General features: G+C 39.2%; 1 pseudogene; it reads left to right on the top strand.

Annotated features, from left to right (window-relative positions):
* The first annotated feature begins 1,700 nt into the window (after positions 1-1,700).
* Positions 1,701-21,492, top strand: part of LOC138737362 (vesicular inhibitory amino acid transporter-like) — a 41,245-nt pseudogene continuing 21,453 nt past the window's right edge.

Genomic DNA, 21,492 nt, shown 5'->3' with positions numbered 1-21,492 from the left:
GACCCTACCATTTGTTATAAGCTAATAAAAATGTGTTCTCCCTCCAGTCATAAGAGCTTTTATTCGCGCTACAGAGGGACAATGAGGTGGATGGTGCCAGAAAAGCTATTCCAGAGGTTGGTCAGCACATCACCAGGTTTAGACCCAAAGGCATCAGTATACTAAGAGTGGTATTTGCCCAAAAAGCTACAGTGTGTGATGCAGACAGGGTACAAGGGTTGGGCTAAAGAACTAATAATAATTGGGTAAATAGTCAGATGACATGAAATTCTGATGCACGTAACAATTTGTGCAAAATTATGGGCATTTTGCATTTTCAGTGTTTGCTCAACCATTTGGTCTGAGGTTGAATTGGGATGTGTGTGTGTGTGTGTGTGTGTGTGTGTGTGTGTGTGTGTGTGTGTGTGTGTGTGTGTGTGTGTGTGTGTGTGTGTGTGTGTGTGTGTGGTAGAATTGGTCGTCATTATGACTACATCTCAGATTGGGACCATTTATTTTGTGCAATGGGGTGTAACTCTTCAGAATCCTTCACCTCAGAAGGCTGAGGTTCATCTGTGGTTGACTCTCGTCAAGGCTGAGATCAGTAGATTCAGAAAGTATAAGAACAGAGGATGATGAGAAATTGAAGTACAGGAAGAGCCACAATGTTATTAAATGATGATGTAGGCTTGAGGGGCCAAATAACCTCCTCTTGCTTCTTATTTGTATTCTCCAAAGTTGCCAATGACAGTGTCAAAGTACCAAATGCCACCACACGCAATTCCCTCGATAATTCCTGAAAATATTTCCCTTTCAACTTCCAACCCAATTTTCAATTTAAATTATCTGACAAGATATTGATTTAAAATTACGTCCCTCTTTTCTTCAATATTTATTTTGCTGGAAAATTCAGTCTTTCAGTGAAAAGTTGGTCTTAGAGTGGACTACTCATGATGAATTTCAAAGGATCAATAGCAGGTCAGAAGGTGACATCTCCTAGAATATATTTTTCATTACTGGCAGACTGGCTGTTCACAAAGTATATAAATATGTGAAAATTGCAAGCTGGAAAATACCATCCATCCATCAGATCATACCTGAATTTGCTTTAGGTAAATTCATTTATCTATTGTCCTGTCCTTTAAAGCAGTGAATCAATAGCAAAAGCCAATAATTAATGATTATGTGTTTGAAAGTAAATCATGCACTTGCCTCTTCTCATGCTTCGTGGATATTTATGATATCAAATCCATTAGGAACTAGTTGAAGGGCACGTGTACAATTTTTAATCACGAAAAGTCATGTTAAAAATAACATATCTGGCATAAAACTAAAGAGCCATTGTGCATCTGAGCCCTTAGTGTGGTGATACAAATATAGTTTATGTGATTGTCAATGGAAAGCTGGCCCGTCCGCCACTGGTGACTCGCTCCCTGGTACCTCCTCCCCTTGTGACCCTGGAATAAAGGTCGGCCTGCCTCTCTCTGTCCTCCGTCGACCACTTGAAATCGGGCCAGCTACGAGTCTAAAGTGTAATAAAGCCTATTGTTCCTCACTACAGCTTTGGAGTCATTGATAGAGCTTGTTAATTTATTATACTTTAAATCTTCCACATGGGATAGACAAAATGCTGCGACCCGACAGGCTAGACCTCGACCCCAGAACTCTACGAGCAGTGGATCGAGTGCTTCGCAGACTTCCTGGAAGCTTCTGAGGACCTCATGGATTCTGTCGAGAATAAATTCAAGCTACTGCGAGCAAGGGTCGACAGCTGTGTGTACATGGCGATCTGGGGCTGCACGACTTACCCCACTGCCATGACCAAGCTTTACAACCTTTACAGACCATGGGTAAATGAAGTCTACTCACGGTACTTCCTGGCCTTGAGAAAACAGAAACCTGGTGAGTCCCTGGACTATTTCTTTTGGACCCTGCACGATCTGGGGTGAGATTGCAGGGGCAATATCCCTGCCCCAGTATCAGCAGACCTGTATGTGGAAGAGCTGTTCTGGGATGCCTGCGTGGCTGGGGCAAGGTGCGATTACATCTGCCAGCGACTGTTAGCAGAAGACAGGCTGCCATTGCAGAGAGCCCTCCAGCTCGCTAAGACTCTAGATTCAGCCCACCACAATGCTGAATCCATCACTGCCGCCAACAGGCCCTCCATGTACAAGCCGCAGGCACAGCCATTTTGGGACATGACATCACAGACCGCTTCGTACAGGGGGGCCTCGACCCCACCACCATAGCCGAGAACCCAAAGTACTATTTCTGAGGCCAGCAGAAGCACCCCTGGTGTTGTTGCCCAGCGAGAGAAGCTACCTGCTCGGGATGCAGGAAGGAAGGACACAATGAGAGAGTGTGCAAGTCAAAGCTTTCCCTGCCAAGCAGTACCACGGGCACCCTCGGGAGTCAGCCATCGAACTTAACTCCACTTCCTCCCAGAGTGACGACATCACTTCCGGCCTCAAACGGTTTGACCGTATGCAATCCAGGGATCATCATCTTACCTGACTCCATTCCACTTCCACCGTCGAGGATGATATCACTTCTGCCATCTTCATCCAATTCTCCTGGTGCAACCACGTGGTCAACTTCGGGGCCACCATCTTACTGAATCGGACCCTCCTCCAACAGAGATGGTGACCCAATATTAGCATCCATCATCTTGGATCAGGGCAGCCCTTACCTGATCACCCACTCAATGATGGAGATAGAGGTAAATGGGAAACGAATTAACTGCCTGTTCAACAGTGCATCCACCTGGTCACTGCTCACAAACTCTCTCTTCCCGTCAGATCAATGAGCAGCACAATATCAATGGCTACAAAGGACCAATCTGCCGAGAGCCGAGGGTATTGTATTGTATCGTTAACGGTACGTGGTAAATATTATGACAATTTCTATTTACTCTTAATGCCTCAGCTCTGTTCATTGTTCCTTCTGGGGCTGGATTCCAAAGCCAGTTCAGGAGTGTCACAGTGGCATTCAGGGGGCCCCAACCAACCATCACTGAATACACGGACCCCCCACATCAAGCCCCCACCTGCAGTTTCTCCACCTTCCGCATACCCCCACCATCGCTGTCGGAGACCCGTACTCACTCCCCACCCCCTTCAACCTAGGTCCGACCTACACCCACACTGCCCCCGTCAGGGACTCAGTGCAGGTCATTGACTCACCTCCACCCACTACGCCATACACCCTGGACCCTGCTCCAGCTGCTCTGACCACCACGACTGCCCCCACATACAAACAAGCCCCACCTCCTACGGAGCCAGCCCTCCCTCCCCAGCCTCAAGACACACGACTGGCAATGGAGCCGAGCATTGTGCTACTGGTGGAGCTGTGCCAATCACAGAGGCAAAAGAGGCCACCTGACCAGCTGAGCCTCTAGGTCTTTTAACCTGGCGCAGTTTTGTTTTAAAAGGGGTGAATATGGTGATACAAATATGCGTATATGTGACTATCAACAGGTAGCTGGCCTGCCACCCACTGGTGACTCATTCCCTGGTAACTCCTCCTCTTATGACCCTGGAATAAAGATTGACCTCTCTTTCCCTGTCATCAATCAAGCACTTGGAATCATCATTCCCCACTCTATGGCTTTGGAGTCATTGAAAGAGCTTATCACTTAGCTTAGTATATTGCAGAATACATCTGGACACAGAGGTGAGCTCAGTGGCAGGTGAGAGTTCAACCATACTTCAGTAGGCTTTGTATTTCTGTGCTGCAGTTGATGTTAGGAATACACTGACATGGGCTCTGAAGGTCCAAACACAATGGAACGGAATTACCAGCGAGAAGACAGTGAAATCTGCTGTACTGCATTTTACATTAAAGCTATCAAGCTACTTAATTGATATGTTTTGTTGGCGATTGGGGAGACAAATATTTATAATCTGAAGGTAGATTCAAGAGATTGCAATATTTGAAATCTAGAATTTCAAAAAACTACTCGTGAAACTCAGCAGGTCATGCAGAATCCATAGAGAGAAGTGGACAGTCAATGCTTTAGGTCAAAACTCTGCTTCAGCACTGTTCATTTCCCTCCATGTCTGATCGACGGAGGCCCTCCAGTAGTGTGTTTTTTGCACTAGATTCCACAATCCGTAGTCTCTTGATTTTCTGTTTTGATTTTTCCATTAATCAAAATGTTTCGGAAACCTAAATATTCCTGATTATCAGATCTTTTGAACTTAATTGGGAAGGATATCGAGGGACATGGTCTAAAGTTAAATCAGTAGAGGTAGTTCAGAGAAATCATGTTCTAATTCTGTTTTGGTGTAGGTTTGATGAACTGAATGACCAATAAGTACAGAACTGTTGAAAATACTCATCAGGTCAAACAACATTAGTGGAGAGAGAAACGCAGATAATATTTCCTTGGAGCTGCAAAGAGACATGAAAAGGTTTTATGAAGCAAAGAAAATTTGGAGTAAAAAAAAGAGAAAAATTGAGGTATTTGAAAAGGTGAAAGTTAACAAGAACAATAAATGGCAAAAGCAATAAAACTACAAAACCATACACGTATGGTCATAGAACAAACGAAGAAACCAAATATGTTTGAAGAAGGTGTAAACCGGAGAAGTCAATAGCTCTATGTAACAGCGAGCTGTGTGTCCTGTGCATATCTTATATGTTCTAGTCTGGAATCTTTACCTTTCACTGCAACAGTTGGCACAGGGCAAGAATGAGAAGGAATATGTGGAGGAGCTGCAGGTTTGAGCAGCTGACGGATTATATTGAGTAGCAAAATAATGAGGTGGTAACCCTGGATGACATTAGAAATATAAAGACAAAACTCAATGCAGCTTCTGACAGCATGAAAAGCTCTCTGTAACTCTCTTGAAAAGATTGACTGGAACAGCCCAACACGTATGCACTTGGGATGAAGCTAAAGATGCATAAGCTTCTTGTAATTTTCAAAATTAGCCCCAGGCACCTCATTGTCAGCAAATGTGTCCATTAGGAAAAGGTTGCAAGTACATGAAAACTCCTCTATTTATTCTTTATAGCCCATTCCTACTCGGCATAAAGAGAGTGCCTTGCTGAAACCAATTTTCATTTCAGGTAGAAATGTACTTAACTCAATCAGTCTCTCCATAGCCATCAAGATAATTCTGACCAAAGCAAAAAGCTGATTATCTACTTGCTCATTTGTTTCTTATTCCACACAATTGGTTATGAACAATGCCATAACACTTGCAGGGATAGTTCAGGGGTGGGGGGGTGGGGTTGGGGGGGAAACGCAGTCTGTGCATTAACTGAGGCAAGAGTAAGTTCAAAATTCTATGTTTCTATGTATGGTTAATACTCAATTCAGGTTTACACATTTTTCCATTGCATCAAAGAAAATCATTTGAGAAATGTGTATGAATAAAGCTTAAAAATCATAAATCAAAATGTCATGTAGAGAATCAAATCTGCTTGAATATATTGATATGCTTATCACGTTAGTGTGTGTTTTTTTTTGGCTGATTTCCAAAAGGATCTTTGTGAATACTGCTCACTTTTCTAATTCATTCTACATTTCTATTTATTTTGAGATCTGCACCATTTTAATATAATTTTTTTATTATACATTTCATGTATATATATTACATTTCTTTTTTTTTGTTCATTTGAATGTAAATATTAATGATTTCCACTATATTGTCATTCACCAAGGCTCCACTACAAAAATAGTGCTATTGGTGAGACTTGGAACAAATGGGTCCCTAATGCACTTTAAATAGAAATCACCTTTGTCAACTTAATGGTATCATCAAAGACCAGTAGAGCTTTTTTGTCAAAAAGTAACTTTTAATTTCTTCCTTATATCCTGTTTTACTCTCAAATAAATTAGCAAATAGAGATATCTCAAAGACAAAATATTGCAAACAAATATTTTTCAGATTCTAAAATAAAAGCTAGAATTAGCATTTATGATAAAATCCTGCTTCCAGATGACGATGAACGATGTGCTCTCGGCATTCCTGCTATGAAGATATCAGAACGTGATGCGCTGCTGATCGTGTCACTTGAAGAAGCTTCATTTGAAAAGGAGCCAACTCATTTTCATTTCCTTACCCAGTTCCTTGGCCCTGGCTCTGGATCTCTCGTGCTCATTGATTCCATGCATACAGAACCTGCCTCCAACCTAACTTGTGCAGTTCACAAATTGCCAGGCAGCAGGGGTTTGGAGTATAGTATCTCTAAGTTATGGAGAGTAGGAGATGAAAGTGCATGCAGGAGATGCATTGGAAATGTAAAGCTCAAGATGGCAAGCTTCTGTTTTCCCTTACCCCTGATGTATCTTGATAGCTACAAATGGGCTGAAACCGTCTGGAGATGGATAATGTGCTTGTAAGTCTTTGGCATTGTTTTATCTTCGTTTACTTCCTACAAGCAATGTGGGAACCAGTGACAAAATCAGTCTTTTTATTGGCTCTCCCTAAATGCTCTCAAGAAGTTGGGTACTTTCTTGATGTCTGCAATAAATGTGGTCACATCACCATCAAGACTGAAGAGACAGGAGATATTACCAGAAAAGAATATTGTGAGCACCCAATTAGTTGCTGAAAATGTGCACATTTGTTGTTTGCCCTCCTCCGAGTTGATCAAGCCTGTGTATTATCAAGGTATCCTGAACCTACATCTTCTGCACACTGTGATCATGTAACGCAGAAAAGAAATTGATTAATTTGATAAGGTTCTAGTCAAAAGAGTGTTTTGCGTGAAAGATATTGAGTAATCCAGATAGACAATTCATCAAATTCCTAACTTGCCATTTGTAAATGATGGAAAAGATCTGCCGATGCTAAGAGGTGAATAATTTTACTACAGGAGATGCTAATGAACACCATCTTGTAAACTCACACGATTTGTGCAGCTGTTCTAGTTAAGGTTCTGCTCCACAGTAACCCAAGGATCTTGATGATGTTCAGCAATAATAGTGAACAATAAAATCTGCAGATGTTGGGGTCTAATGCAGAACTCAAAAGTGCTAGAGAAAGTCAACATGTCATGCAGGATCCATGGAAAGTAAAAAGTATTGTTTTGGGCCTGAGCCCTTCATTATGAATGAGGTCTTCATAGGAAATGAAGGGGAACATGTTCCTGAAGAAGGGCCCAGGCCCAAATCATTGAGTGACTTTTACTTTCTATAGATGGTGCAGGACCTGCTGAGTTTCTCATCTACTTTTATGAAGTTCAGCAATGGTCATTTCATTGCATAATAAAGGGCATTTTTTTTGCTGGAGGTACTCATTGCCTGTTTTTTTTATGCAATGCAGGTGTCGTACTATCTACTGATCAAAATCTGAATGTTGTTTATGATGTACATAGGGTGAAACAAAACTGAAACCTGTCATCAACACCGAACATTCTCAATTCTGACTTTATCTTGGAGGGAAGCTTCAGATGGAGAAACTGTTGTGGCATTTCATTCTGCATTAAGAATCTCCTTGACTTGTGATAAATTGACCTAAACAACTACAAACTATCTTCCTGCAGGTTAGGTACAACTGCAGCAAAGATTTTTTTTTTACTTGATTCCGATTAACTTAATTCATGGACTCCTTGATCAAACATTGTGTGAATTTGAAGTGCAATTCACTTACCCCTCATCTTTTCTTTTTTATCAAATGCCCAGAAAAAGTCTTGAATGTGATCTAGAGTTGACTGCCATTAGTAACCCCAAAACTGAAAATCTGTCATTATGTTTCTGGTAAGTTGCATTCGATAGCACTGCCACTGATGGTTTCTATTACTTTACACACGATTGAGATTCAACTGACTAGATACTAATTGTCAGAATAGATTTTCCCTGCATTGCATTGACAAGACAAACATGGATAATGTGTTTAGATCAGACAAAAGGCTGTGATGAAACTATATTTTTAAAGCTTTAAAGCTTGCTGACAAACATGAACAGTTTGAAATCACTGGTTTCAAAGTAATTGAAAGGTTCAACATTTTCCATGGCCTTCATTGCTGACAAAAAACATATTCAAGGACCTGGAGCGGCAGCTACACTGCTCCTGCAATAACACACACAACCAGACGGGTTGAGCTCAGTGAGCAGACTAGTTTATTGCAGGCTGCTGGGCTGCACTTATACTCCCCGGCCCGGACCTGGCTGAGAACCACGCTGGAGGCCGCTGACGTCATCCGGGCGTCACGTGGTCCCCCAGCGCGGGTTTCTGAGCCCCGAGCTGGAAGGAAGGGAAACCCCAGACGGCGCCATTTTGGCCGGCTGCCCCGCCGCGTGGCTTACAAGCGGGGCCGGTTCGCCTGCCTTGTGGTGAGCCGCCACAGACATTTGATTTCCCATTTGTTGCACAACTGTCCATTGCCCTTCTTTGATTCAAGATTCCCTTATTGTTATTACATAACATTACACTCATGAGTCTGCTGTAAGGCAGGCAGATTCACCATTGGCAGAAATAGTCTGAAATGCCTCTTACAGTCAGAGAAAGAGAAGCAAAAGAGAATCCCCTCAGAGTCACAGAGTGTCTATGGATTTGCCTCCAGTGCTACCACAGCCATATGGAGTCCGGTCCTAACCATCAACAGCCCAAGTTTCAGATCAGAACCTCTGACACGATTAGGAATCCTTCAAGGGTTGTCCTTGACACCCTCTCGCATCCTGGTTCCAATATTTGGTACCCTCTTCAACCAGTCTCGATCCACTCTCCAGCATCTGCTGCCTGGTGTTAATCTTTCAACCGCAGTTCCCAGCAGCCTGTGTGGGTTCCTTGCCTCAAGTTACCAACAGCCCACCACTTGTGTGTTCTTCAGCTAGTAACCATCCCATGGGTCGTTGCCTCTGCTTCTCCTTATCAAACAGGGGTTAGTCTCCCCTGTTTTCTGGTGCCCTGTTTCTCCCCCCCCCCTCCAAAATCTGCAACCCCTTGTACCCAAAGGCACTGCCATCTTGAGGGCAGACCATTTTGAAAATTACACCAGATTTATAAACATTCACTAATTTCCAGCACCAAATTAGTATGAAATAATTATCATAACATTACCAATTAATTCCTTCTTACTGTTGGAATATTAACATCAAAGAAGTAATGATTTGAAAGTTGCCAGTAACAAAACAAATGATCATGGAATCTTTCCATATTTCAAGCAGGCAAAGAAGGAAACTTTACTTTCAGGTATTTATTATCTCATTTTCTGAAACAAACGTAAAATAATCTGCCAAAATAGTCTGGCACCAACTAAATTCTTCATTGATGCAAATGGTTAATGCAAGATAGATTCATAAATTCATTTATTAGTCACCTGGTGCTTAGGTACCAAAGTGTGAAAATATTTTATCTGCTATTGAGATATGAAAACAATTATAATTTCAAGGGTTATGTCGATTGTTCACAGCTTCACCACAAATCTGGTAGTCAAGAATACAGTGAAGTTGATCTTTACTGGAACTTGGTTTACTTGATACCAGTTTCCAACTAAATTGAGCAAGGTACCTTTGATTTCAATCGAGTAAAGTTCAGGAGAAAATATAGTTTTATTGTTTATTCTGCTTTTTGGTGGAGCTGAAAACTCCTTTGAATATTTTACTAATTCTGAATTTCATTAAGCCTTCTTTAAGGAATATCTGCTTCCAAGGTCATGAAGAACTTTGAAGATGTGATCATCATTTTGGTCGACAGACACCAACACTGATTTCATGCAGACAAAGAAAGACTGAATTTTTCAAACCAGGATGAACTGAACAGGGACCAGTGTGAAATCCTTCGGGTGAGAATGTTGGAGCATGAATACTCAGCTGAAGCTGGGGGGGTCTGGAACATGAGCAACCTCTTGTGGTGATATGTAACTACACCACTAGGTCACCAGGGGTCACCTTGTATATAAAGCAGTCCAGAGCTACAGTCTAGCCTTCCAGGTTTGTCTTGCAGAGAGACAAGACCTCTTAATGCACATATTAGTTTTTTAAAGCAGTCTTATACTTGCACTGCTGGTGTGGTATTGTCAGTACACGTCTGACTGGGTTCAGCCACCCCTCTCATATCATTACATGGGGAGCTGGTTGGAATATTACCAATGCCATCCAGGTAGGTTCAAAATTATTTGGATATGCAATTAAATGTAAGAGGCCCGCATTTATTTTCAGTAAGTACATCTTTAAAATCTGACCAATTTAACTTAAAAGTTACGAATCAAATAAAAGGCGATGACAGGGCAGAAGGGGGAATTATTAAGAGACGCGCGTGCGCACACACACACCCACCCTCCGATGTTAATTTTAAAGTGGTCCTCAATATAATTAAAAGACAAGGGAACAGGCAAATGTTCTGACTGAGAGGGCTGCTCCACAGGTGCGATATGATGGTGAAAAGAGTATTCTTTACATCTGTAGCACTTGGTGGCATACTCTCTGCACCCTTAATCCAGCAGTTATGACAGTTTTATAGGCAACGAAGTGAAAGATATGTGGGGTTAATAAGATGAATAATGAATGTCAAACATGTATTTTCAGAAAGAGAGGGATGGGTTTAGATGGAATCAAGGGTCATTTCAATTCCACAATTCACTTGGCCATTCTACACTTCCATTTTGCACGGGTCTGTACGGGAGTTTCCATTCTTATCCAACTATGTTTTCCCGAGGGTTTCTTCAACAGGCCAGTCTCGCTAAAGCAGTGCCTGACTTCAATTCTAACTTTGGTTGTTAAGCTATGTCTGCTCAGAAATGAAGGCTCTGAGAAAATTTAAATGTGGGGCAAATTTTTTTCTCAAAAAAATGTTACCAGTATTGTTATGCACTTTTAATTATGTTTGAGACTAAAGAGTTTTTGTTAGCACTAACACAGGAACAGCAATGGAATATTCACCAATGGCAAATTCAAAATAATTGTTTTTATTAAACTATTAATTACATAACATTTCTTACTTAACTTTAAGCTTAACCCCACTATGTGCAAGTCTGTGTGTGTGTGTGTGTGTGTGTGTGTGTGTGTGTGTGTGAGAGAGAGAGAGAGTCCCATTCTGTAAAGTCAATCTTTAAATATTCAGCATCATTTTAGTCTTGCTTGAAGGTCTTTAATTCTCATTTCCAAAATAATTATAAAGCACTTTTAAACATATATCTTCAGGCCTCTTTTACTCACAAATGTTTTCCACATGAAGAATCTGCCCTCTTCTCAAAGACAGTGTATGTGGCTATTTTCTTCCACAATGGATTCAGAAACCCAGATAAGGATTAACTGTGGTTATCTTCTTCCATGATGAAGTCACAAACCAGACAAGCATTAAATGAAGTGGCCAAATATAAAAATAGACCCAGTAGAATTCTGTCCTCTTTTCCAAAGATTCACCAAAGTGGTCTTCTATTAATTCAATAGCCACTGATTCCTTGCTCCTCTTCTTCCAGGAGTAACACATCACAAACAGCATCAATTTGTTATTGTAACTCAACCCTGTCTTTCACAAGGTTTGTATGTCACAGGGTTTTGACTTCTGTGAACTCCATCAAGAATTATTCCAAAACTGAAAACAAAATGTTTTTGAATTCAGTAAAATCTTCCTCTGATGTGAGCCCCAATTTGTGGAAACCACATGACCATCAGTTTTATTTCTATCAAAATTCTGTTCTTTTTTCAAAACCATTCCATATCCATAACAACCTCTGACCTCATTACTGTTCAAGAGGTTTAATTGGCTTTCATTAAGAACAGATGGCTTAATCAGCAGTTCTTGAAATATTAAATCCCACTTGAAATCTATTAGCTCTATCTATCCAAGACGATTCAACTCTGAGAATGAACTCTTCTCTGAAAACAATGGTTCTCTATAAATATGCTGTGACCTGAGCGTGATCTGTACCAACCCGCAGCTAACTTTCTAAGAATAGAGATACAATATTTTAACTCCATAATTTATTTTAATAAGACATTTATATAAAATAAATATAGTTTAACATTAAATTAAAGATTATTGTCTTGAGTTAATATGCATTGAGTAAGTTCAAGGGGTTTCATGTGGACTCATGTGGACAATGCCGAGGGCCCTATGGGCATTCCTGCTGATGGGTTGCCAAACAAGCCAACAGAGTAGTTCGGATCCATGCGGGGCCAAAGTTATTCTGAAGATAGATAAAGACAAGGATAGCACCTTCCAGTTCGATCTATGCTGCACTTCTAACTCTAATAACACAGGGCCAGATGGGTCACTCACTAAGGGGCTGACAAAAATTAAGGCATTGGCGAAGGAATTAAAAGCCCAATCTGGAGTCTCTAACCCTGTTTTGTCCTGGTTACATGGAGTGTTTGGGAAATGGGGCACAATGTTGGGTCAACTTTTCCTAGGATTGTTCATTTCTGTATCCATTTTTATCACTTGTGGCTGTTGTTGTATTCCATGCATTCGAACGCTGGTCACGAGGACCATTGAGAGTGCCTTTGCCAACCGCGATGAGCTGCCTCCAAAATATCAAGCTCTACAAGCTACGGAGCGGGACTATCTCACGTCACAGGAGGCATCAAAAAATGCTGAGATCGATCCGGAGTCTGATGGAGAATGCGACAGGGAGGAGGGATTATAAAATAGATTGTAGAACACATATTATAAAATAGATTGTAGCACAAATGTTAACTTTTATCTTAACTAATTACAAATGCTTAGAAGGGATAGCCATTTATTTGCTTGGGGGCAAACGGGGAGGAAACTTGTAAATGGACAATGGGATCGGGGAAACAGATGGGGGGTATACGCTAAAGAGGGTTGGGGGAGCCCTCGCCCACCAGCCAAAAAACCCCGTGAACAGAACCCGTATAGAGCTTGGCAATAATAGGTGAACTAATGTATCGCAGTGGTAGCATAGTCAGGGCAAGATTGTCCTCTAAAGAGGACAAAGGAGGGATTGTAAGGTAAAAACATCATGAGTTGGGACCAGAGAAGGAGTCACCCAGTACTAAGGAGTAACAGGATGCAGGTGTGACCTTGTACGCTCAAGATAAGTTTGGCACTAACAAGCTGATGAGCAGCAGACTAACAGTGAAGGGTAGCAACAGTTTATTCATTGGACAGTGTAATGGTATGATAATTTACTAAGTGTGTGTCTTGAGGTATAAAAAAAACACCACTTGCTGATATCAGGAGAATGCGCCTTCTCCAACTAACACTGTTAGTTGCAAGTGTTACAATCCGGTAATAAAGAACCTTGATTTCGACTCAGTCTGGTGTCTGACTCACTCATTCTCGAACAAAGCAGACCTAACAGTTGAATAATTTCCTCTGAAGCAGAATGCCAGGATGTTGGCATAATATTTTAAAAAAGACAGAACCATTTGGAATTGAAGTCAGGAAGCACTTGTTGAGCACTGACAGTCTTTTCAGGACGTAAATCTGAAACACTGAAAGGCACAGGTTTAAAGTGAGAGGGGGAAAGTTTGGAAGAGTATGACAAGTTGTCCATGCAGAGAGTGGTATGTGCCAGGAACACGTTCCCAAAGGAAATATAGTAGCAGATACACTGGCAACGTTTAAGTGGCATTTAAGATAGACACTTGAAAAGGCATGGAGTAGAGGAATATGGACCATATGCAGGCAGATGTATTTCATGTAGTAATATGGTTGGCACAGTCATAGTTGATGGAAGGGCCTGTTCCTGTGGTGTGTTTTACAAAGTTCTGTGTTATGCATCCTATAGTTTTTGGAAAATGCTCCCCAAACAGATTGGCCGACTATGTACCAAAAATAGTAAAACTAGATCAAACTGGATTTATTAAGAAAAGACGAACAACGGACAATATCTGTAAGTTCATTAACTTAATCCATGCAGTACAAGGAAACAAGATGCCAACAGTGCCGGTTGCCTTAGATGCAGAGAAAGCCTTTGACAGAGTAGAATGGAATTATTTATTCAAAGTACTACAGAGGTTCAACCTACCAGAGAAATATATTAATTGGATTAAAGCATTATATAAGGGACCATTGGCCATGGTGACAGTAAATGGATATATATTAAAACAATTTAAATTAAGCAGATCAACAAGACAGGGATGTCCACTATCTCCCTCACTGATCGCGTTAGCTATAGAACCCTTGGCAGAACTGATAAGAACAGAAAATAAAATAAGAGGGATAAAAATAAAAGAGGAATATAAAATCAGTCTATTTGCAGATGACGTCATAGTATACTTAACAGAACCAGAATTATCAATAAAAGAATTACATAAGAAATTGAAGGAATATGGAGAAGTATTGGGGTACAAGATCAACGCAAATAAAAGTGAAGCGATGCCAATGAATAATGTGGATTTCAAAAAGTTTAAGAAAGAATCATCATTTAAATGGCAAACACAAGCAATCCGAGGACATTACCTCTCCATAAATCTTCATCCACGAAGCCAAGCCGAAGAAAAGAGAATCTAGGCCATCTATACAAATTAAATTATCAGCCATTAATGAAGAAATTACAAGATGACTTAGAACATTGGAAAGATTTACCACTAACACTGATAGGAAGGGTAAATTGCATTAAAATAAATATCTTCCCAAGGATACAATACCTATTTCAATCATTACCAATTCACCTAACAGAGAAATTCTTCAAGGAGCTAAAGAAAATAATAAGGAAATTCTTATGGAAAGGGAGGAAACCGAATATAGCACTAGATAAATTAACAGAATGGTACAAACAAGGAGGCTTACAGCTACCAAACTTTAAGAATTATTATAGAGCAGCACAATTAAGATACCTATCAGATTTTTGTCAAACAAGGGAAAAACCAGATTGGTCCAAATTAGAGCTAGATAGAATAGGGGAGAAGGTACCTGAACATATACTATATAAGTGGGATGAAAAGCTGGTGCAACATAGGAATTCACCATCTTCTCAACATTTGGAAGAAGATTCACATAGAAAGGAAAAAAACAAATTATCAATACCAAAATTAATATTGATGCAAAATAAACTAATCCCTTTCACAATAGATAACCTTTCCTTTAGAAAATGGGAGAGAAAAGAATAGAAAATTGTTTTTCGGGAAATAAATTATTATCTTTTGAACAAATGAAGGACAAATATGGTATAACTCATGGTACAATGTTTGCATACCACCAACTGAAAACCTACTTGAAGGACAAATTGGGAAGCAGGCTGAAGTTACCAGAAGGAAGCAGTTTTGAACATGTGATTACAGACACAATGATAATTAAAAGATTTATAACAAACATGTACATCAAACTGCAAGAGAAAGAGAATGAGGAAATAAGCTGTAAACCCAAACAAAAGTGGGATCAAGATCTAAACATAAAGATAAAGAATGAAACATGGGAAAAGCTATGCTCCGGAACTATGAGAAATACAATAAACACGAAGTTATGCATGATACAATATAAATGGTTACACAGGCCCCAAAAGTTAAATAAATGAGACCAACAGTATCAGATAGATGTTTTCACTGTAAGAAGGAAACAGGAACAACAGTAAATGCAATTTGGGCATGTGAGAAAGTGGAAAAGTTTTGGGAAGATCTAAATCAGGTATTAAATAAAATTACAAAAAAGCAACATACCAAAAAATCCAGAGATCTTTCTTCTAAGCAATATAAGAAGTAAAGAACTTGGCCTCGATTTGGATGGAGCACAAAAATGATTTATTATGATAGCCTTTGCTGTAGCAAAAAAATGTATTATGTCAACCTGGAAATCAGAAGATAGCCTGAGAATACAGCAATGGTACATAGAAATGAATAAATGTATTCTATTGGAAAAAATAACATATAATTTAAGAAATAACATCACAGTATTCGAACAAATTTGGGAACCGTACATGGAACACAACAGAGAAGTCCTACCGCGGACCTCCGCCACCTAAAATGACAGAATGAGAAGAAGACGAAATGAACTGACCCAGTGTGTAAAAGTAGATGACACAATTTTCTTGTTTATTTTCATTGTGTGATGACATTGTTTAATGGGTTTAATGTATCTTATATGTTGACCGTTTAGTGGGAGGGGTGGGGGGTGGGAAGGAGAGAGGGAAGGGAGGGGGGGAGAAAATGACACTGTATTTTTAAGAGGGAAATGTTTATGTGTATTTTGGTCAATATGGTTCATAGTGTGAAAAATAAAAAAATTTTAAAAAAAGAAAATGCTCCCCATTAGCTTGTGCATGCAAGCCAAAATTCTTTTAAAAACTGAGATTGCTCTATTTTTGCCAGTTGATGTGATAAAAATATGTGCAACAGAGGTAATTTGATGAAACTGAGGTAGGTTTCATCTGTTTTACATGGCTAAATTATGAAATTGATTCAGGTCTGAATGACCGACTGCTGTACCTCTGAGATTCAAGCAGCTGAACCAGCAAATTGTAAATTTATTGTCTTAGTTCTATTTTGAGTGATATTGGTTTGCATGAAATAAATATGGAGTTTTCTGCATTTACTTCAGAAAAGCTTCAATGGTTTCAAAGACCTTTGAAATAGGCGATAACACATAAATTAGTGATCTTGGCTGTCTGGGAGCTATAAACTTTTAACTAAGAAATGGAGAGAAGGGGTGGAAGGTTGGAAACAAAATATCATGTTCCATCTCTAAAGTCATCTAATGTACCAATTAAATGATTATGTAGGAAACAAGGCACAGCCATCAGAATCTCAGTAGTTGTTTACTCTTTTACTCAGCCTTGACGTACTCCCAAAGTACCAAGAGAGAAATCGACATAATGCAGATGGAAAAAATTGTGGAAGTCTACTTGGTGATTGACACTGCAAGATGTGGAGCAATATCTTGCTCTTCCCGGGTTTTCAGTTCACAGCATGGTAGGAATAATTATTTTTATTTTGATCTTTTGTTTTACTAGCATTTGAGTGGATACATTGCATTGTGAAACAGTTAGAGGAAGTGAGTCATCCAAAATTTACTCCACAGATAATGGTACAAGATTGGGAAGTGAAGCCATTACAGGTGAATCTCTGACAAAAAGTGAACAGATAAAATTAAAATTAATGGTGGATAATGGAGGAAAATTGTTGGAAGGGGATTCTGTGGTCAGTCATGTTGAAGGCTGCAGTGGGGTTGAGAATTATGTAACTTCCTGATAATCTGCAAAGAAGAATCAGACATAGTAGTCTAGAATATTCTCACCACAAATAAGCCTGATGCTTCATAACTCAAGATAAAATTGTGCTCATTTACATGTAGTGCATGGAATTTCGAGCAGAATTAACTTTGTCACTGCCACTTTCCAAAGCCTGCACTTTCTTTGGAACATATTTAATGCTCATTATGAGATAATAGTGATTGAAATAGAAAATCAATGATTTGCCAAAATGGCAGGACACCATACATGTTATTTGATTTGGCAGCCAGCACTTTTCTGCATTTTTCCTGTTTCAATTCTAGTCAGGGCTGCAAATAACCAAGAACTTGGAAAGCGAGAACAAATCAACCTTACCACCCTTCCAATTAAAATGTGTGATGATTTGAGAACATAAACATTGTCATTTGATTTGTTTTACCTTGAAGTAATTTTATTGAAGTTGTGAGTGTTGTTCTACATAGGAGACACCACATGTCCTTCCATTAACCTCCTCAGCACCAAATCTTCATGGGCGACACTTTTAAGACATGAGCCATAAATGATTGGTTGAAAATTAGTGAAATGTACAAAACCTCATGATCTCCTGTTCAATAAAGGGAATGCATCAGACCATTCCCTTTTGAGCTCATTAATGAAAAACAATTTGCTTAAATGCAAAAATCTAATTAGAACACACATCAATATAACATCTAATAAATAAGAATCTTCAAAAAGCATTTCCTCATACCGGGATGAAATATCATTTTGAAACATCATATGAGTCAATGCAATTGATGATAGAAGAAATAATCAACACTCGTCAAGGAAATTCTGAAGAAAAATTATCTTTCATCTGTATATTTGTCTGTGTGTATTACAAGTAAGAAGCAAGTCTTTCATCACTCTGAGTTGTATATGAGATAAGATATGGATTAAAGCAATAATTTCTAATCATAAGAACCAGCAGGTGGGATCACTTTAGTTGTTCTTTATATCTGGGATATTTTATATCTGAAGACAACACAAACATTGGTGGTGTTTTAGATCTGGAAGAAAGTTGTCTAAGAATACAGCAGGGCATAATGAAATGAAAAGCTGGGTGGAGTTGGAACAGGTGGATTTAATCCAGACCAGTGTGAGGTGAAGAAGTGTGGGGTGTTTGAAAGGTCAAGTTCCATTGGAACATTAGAGTAATGTACAGAGAGACAATGGGTGTAAGTCCTTACCTTCCTGAAAGTGGCGAGGTAGGTGGATAAAGTAGTGAAAAAGGCATTTGGCATGATTGCCTTCATAGGCCGAGGAATTGAGTGCAGTTGCACATAACATTCATTGGATCATGAGAGTATTATGTACAGTTCTGGTCGCCATATACAGGCAGGATGTCAATTCTGTGCAGAGTCACCAGGATGTTGCTGGAATAGTTGAGTTCAGTTACAAGAAGAGATCAGATGAGCTGGGCTTATTCTCTATGGAATGTAGGAGGCTGAGGGGTGATCTTATAAAGGTTGATAATATTATGAAGGTGGTAGATGATCAGAATCTTTTTCCCAGATCCAGGGAGTCAAGAACTTTAAGGTGAGAAGGGAGAAATTCTGGAGAGCTGAAGGTCATGTGTTTCACACAGGAGGTAGTGATTCTATGAAATGAGTGCCAAAGATAGCGGTGGAGGCAGATGCAATTACAAAGTTTAAAGGCTATTTGGAAGCTACTTGGATAGGAAAGGCATAGAGGGATACCTGTCTGGTGTGGGAAAGTGAGATGAGCATAGATAGGCATTACTGGCATGGGCAATGTGGCCAAAAGGGCCCTTTGCAGTGCTATATAATTTTATGATCATGACACATTGGGCTATTGGCTTCATAACAGTATTTTTTAATATGCTACAGGCATTATGGACTCCATAAGATTACTGGGACCAATTTCCAATCAAGAATATTCAATGACGATACCTTACAGATCATTAACTGTTCATCATAATTTGTCAAGGAAATATCTGAAGTTCCACATTCAATTCATTCATTGGAATAAATGACACATTAATTTGGCCCAGAAGTCTATCTGAGATTAACTAGGTCAAGTATGTAATAATTCAGTATTACATATATATTCTAATTAAAAATGGCATGCATATGGTATCTGAGATTAATACAAATTGGTTGATTTAATGAAGGAATTTTCTTGCATGATGGAAAAGTTAACAGAATGAGAGAACCAGTCTTTTGAAAGGATGCTTGCAGTTTGTAGAGTCTCTAGAAATGTATTCAACCGTGTCTTAATGAGCTGGCATGGATGAACTAGTAGCCTTGACTTCCTCGGAGGGTATAATAGTAGCCTTCGGAGATGTCAGAGTGATGAACCTTCATTTGAAGAGATGCTAACTGTTCCTCCTGGATACTCAGCTTCAGCTTTAACACTATTACTGTGTTTTGACTCATTGGCTTAATACTCCTTAGTTGCTCTGAGGGCAATTTGTACATTTCCCTGATATATTTATATCTGTCTGCAGCTTTGTGTGTTTTTAAACTAACTCTCTCTCTCTCTCTCTCTCTCTCTCTCTCTCTGATACATAAACACTGAATGAATCCATGCTACATATACAACACTGTTATAAAATAAGAACCGAGTTTCCATCCGAAAATATTATGTATAGTATATTGTATACACTCATCATCTGTGTGTCCCTAGATGTCAGTTACACACATATACTTGCTGCATGAGGACTGTTTTAAAAAAAATTATTGTGCACAATGCAATAGTATCCTCTGCAAAAACCTTTAAATAAATTGGAAATCGATATATCATCTCATTACCCCTTTTAGTAACAATGTTTTACAATGTAACTTTATTATAAAGCTAAATGCTATTAATGTAAAATTCAGCAAAAAAATAATCAAATGATTGACTGTACTCACCATCTCATGAAGTATCAAATTTTCACAGATGGTGTTATTTTTAATCAGAATACAAATGCACTGCCCTTGTCTATTAATGTAAATAAACAAAAATATTTTCATATTTATTTTGCATTAATAACATTCATAAAATAAAATTCACAGTTTGTTTGTAAATGAGTTTATTTTCTTGAAAACTGGTTTTTCTGCTTGCATGAGAACTCTGAATGCATGAATAGCAAATAAATGAGAGTTTACAGTACTTAAGTTTGATAGTAATCTCTTCATTTCTATAGATTAGTTTGAAATGACAACTGTTAAAAGAGTTCAGTCTTGGTCTTCTACTGTGAAATACCTCCTGCAGCCATTCTAATATCTTCAATGATCATCAAGTCAATGAAGCATTGGCATTCAGACATGCTCGGCTACTTGTTTTCTGCTCAGTTTCTCAGGCACATTCTGAATGCATCTTGCATTCAGGTTCAATGAACAATGGACATTTTTATGACTTCATCAAACCATCTGCAGTCGTGTTGTTTTAACATCTTGCTTTCTAGCAATTGGTAAACAAAACTTTGATTGAAAATGATTCTGCTGCTTAATTAGCACTTTCCCCAGTATTATCCTGAGGACATATTTAAGATAATCCTTAGAGGATTTATTCCATGTCTTGCTTAGAAATTAAAAGTGTGGTTCAAATTATTGTTGTTCTGTCTTTGTACTATTATTTTTGATTAGTTGTGTTTGTAACTGAGAACGTTGTCACATGATTTTAAAAAGCAATTTATTTTGCTATTTGAGACCAATGAAGAAGACTTTTGAGGCAAATTTTACTTTTGAATTGTCACAGACACATTTCACTGTTAACGAATGCCATTTCCTCCCATAGACCAAGTAAAACCACATCATCTTTAGATTTAGATTTTGGGCTGGGAGAGATAATGTAGATTTCAGATTTATTGTCAGAGTACATACATGACGTCACATACAACCCTGAGATTCCTTTTTTCATGAGGGCATGGCAGAATTACCACTAATTGGTAGGAGAAAAAATAAACTGTACATAGTGTGACCATATAATCAAACAAAGAACAGTAAACAGATAACAAAAGTTAAAAAAAACTCTGCAAAACAGGGAAAGATAAGAAAATCAATAAAGTGTACAAGTAAGAGTCCTTAAATGAGTCCCTGACTGAGTTTTTTGTTGAGGAGTCTGAGGGTAGAGGGGTAGCAGCTGTTCCTGAACCTGGTGGTGTGAGTCCTGTGGCACCTACACCTTTTTCCTGATGGCAACAGCGAGAACAGAATGTGTGCTGCGATGTGAGGGTCTTTGATGATTGCTGCTGCTCTCCAACGGCAGCACTCTCTGTAGATGTGCTCAATAGTGGGGAGGGTTTTACCTGTGATGTCCTGGGCTGTGTTCACTACCTTTTTGAAGGGTTTTTTGCTCAGGGATATTGGTGCTCCCATACCAAGACCGTGATGCAGCTGGTCAGCATACTTTCCACCACACATCTGTAGAAATTTGCTAGCATTCCTGGTGTCATACCAAACCTCCACAAACTCCTGAAGAAGTAGATGCCATTGGTGTCTT

Source organism: Narcine bancroftii, chromosome 6 (assembly GCF_036971445.1).
Source record: "Narcine bancroftii isolate sNarBan1 chromosome 6, sNarBan1.hap1, whole genome shotgun sequence".
Taxonomy (NCBI): Eukaryota; Metazoa; Chordata; class Chondrichthyes; order Torpediniformes; family Narcinidae; genus Narcine; species Narcine bancroftii.
This window is presented reverse-complemented; position numbering and strand designations above follow the sequence as displayed.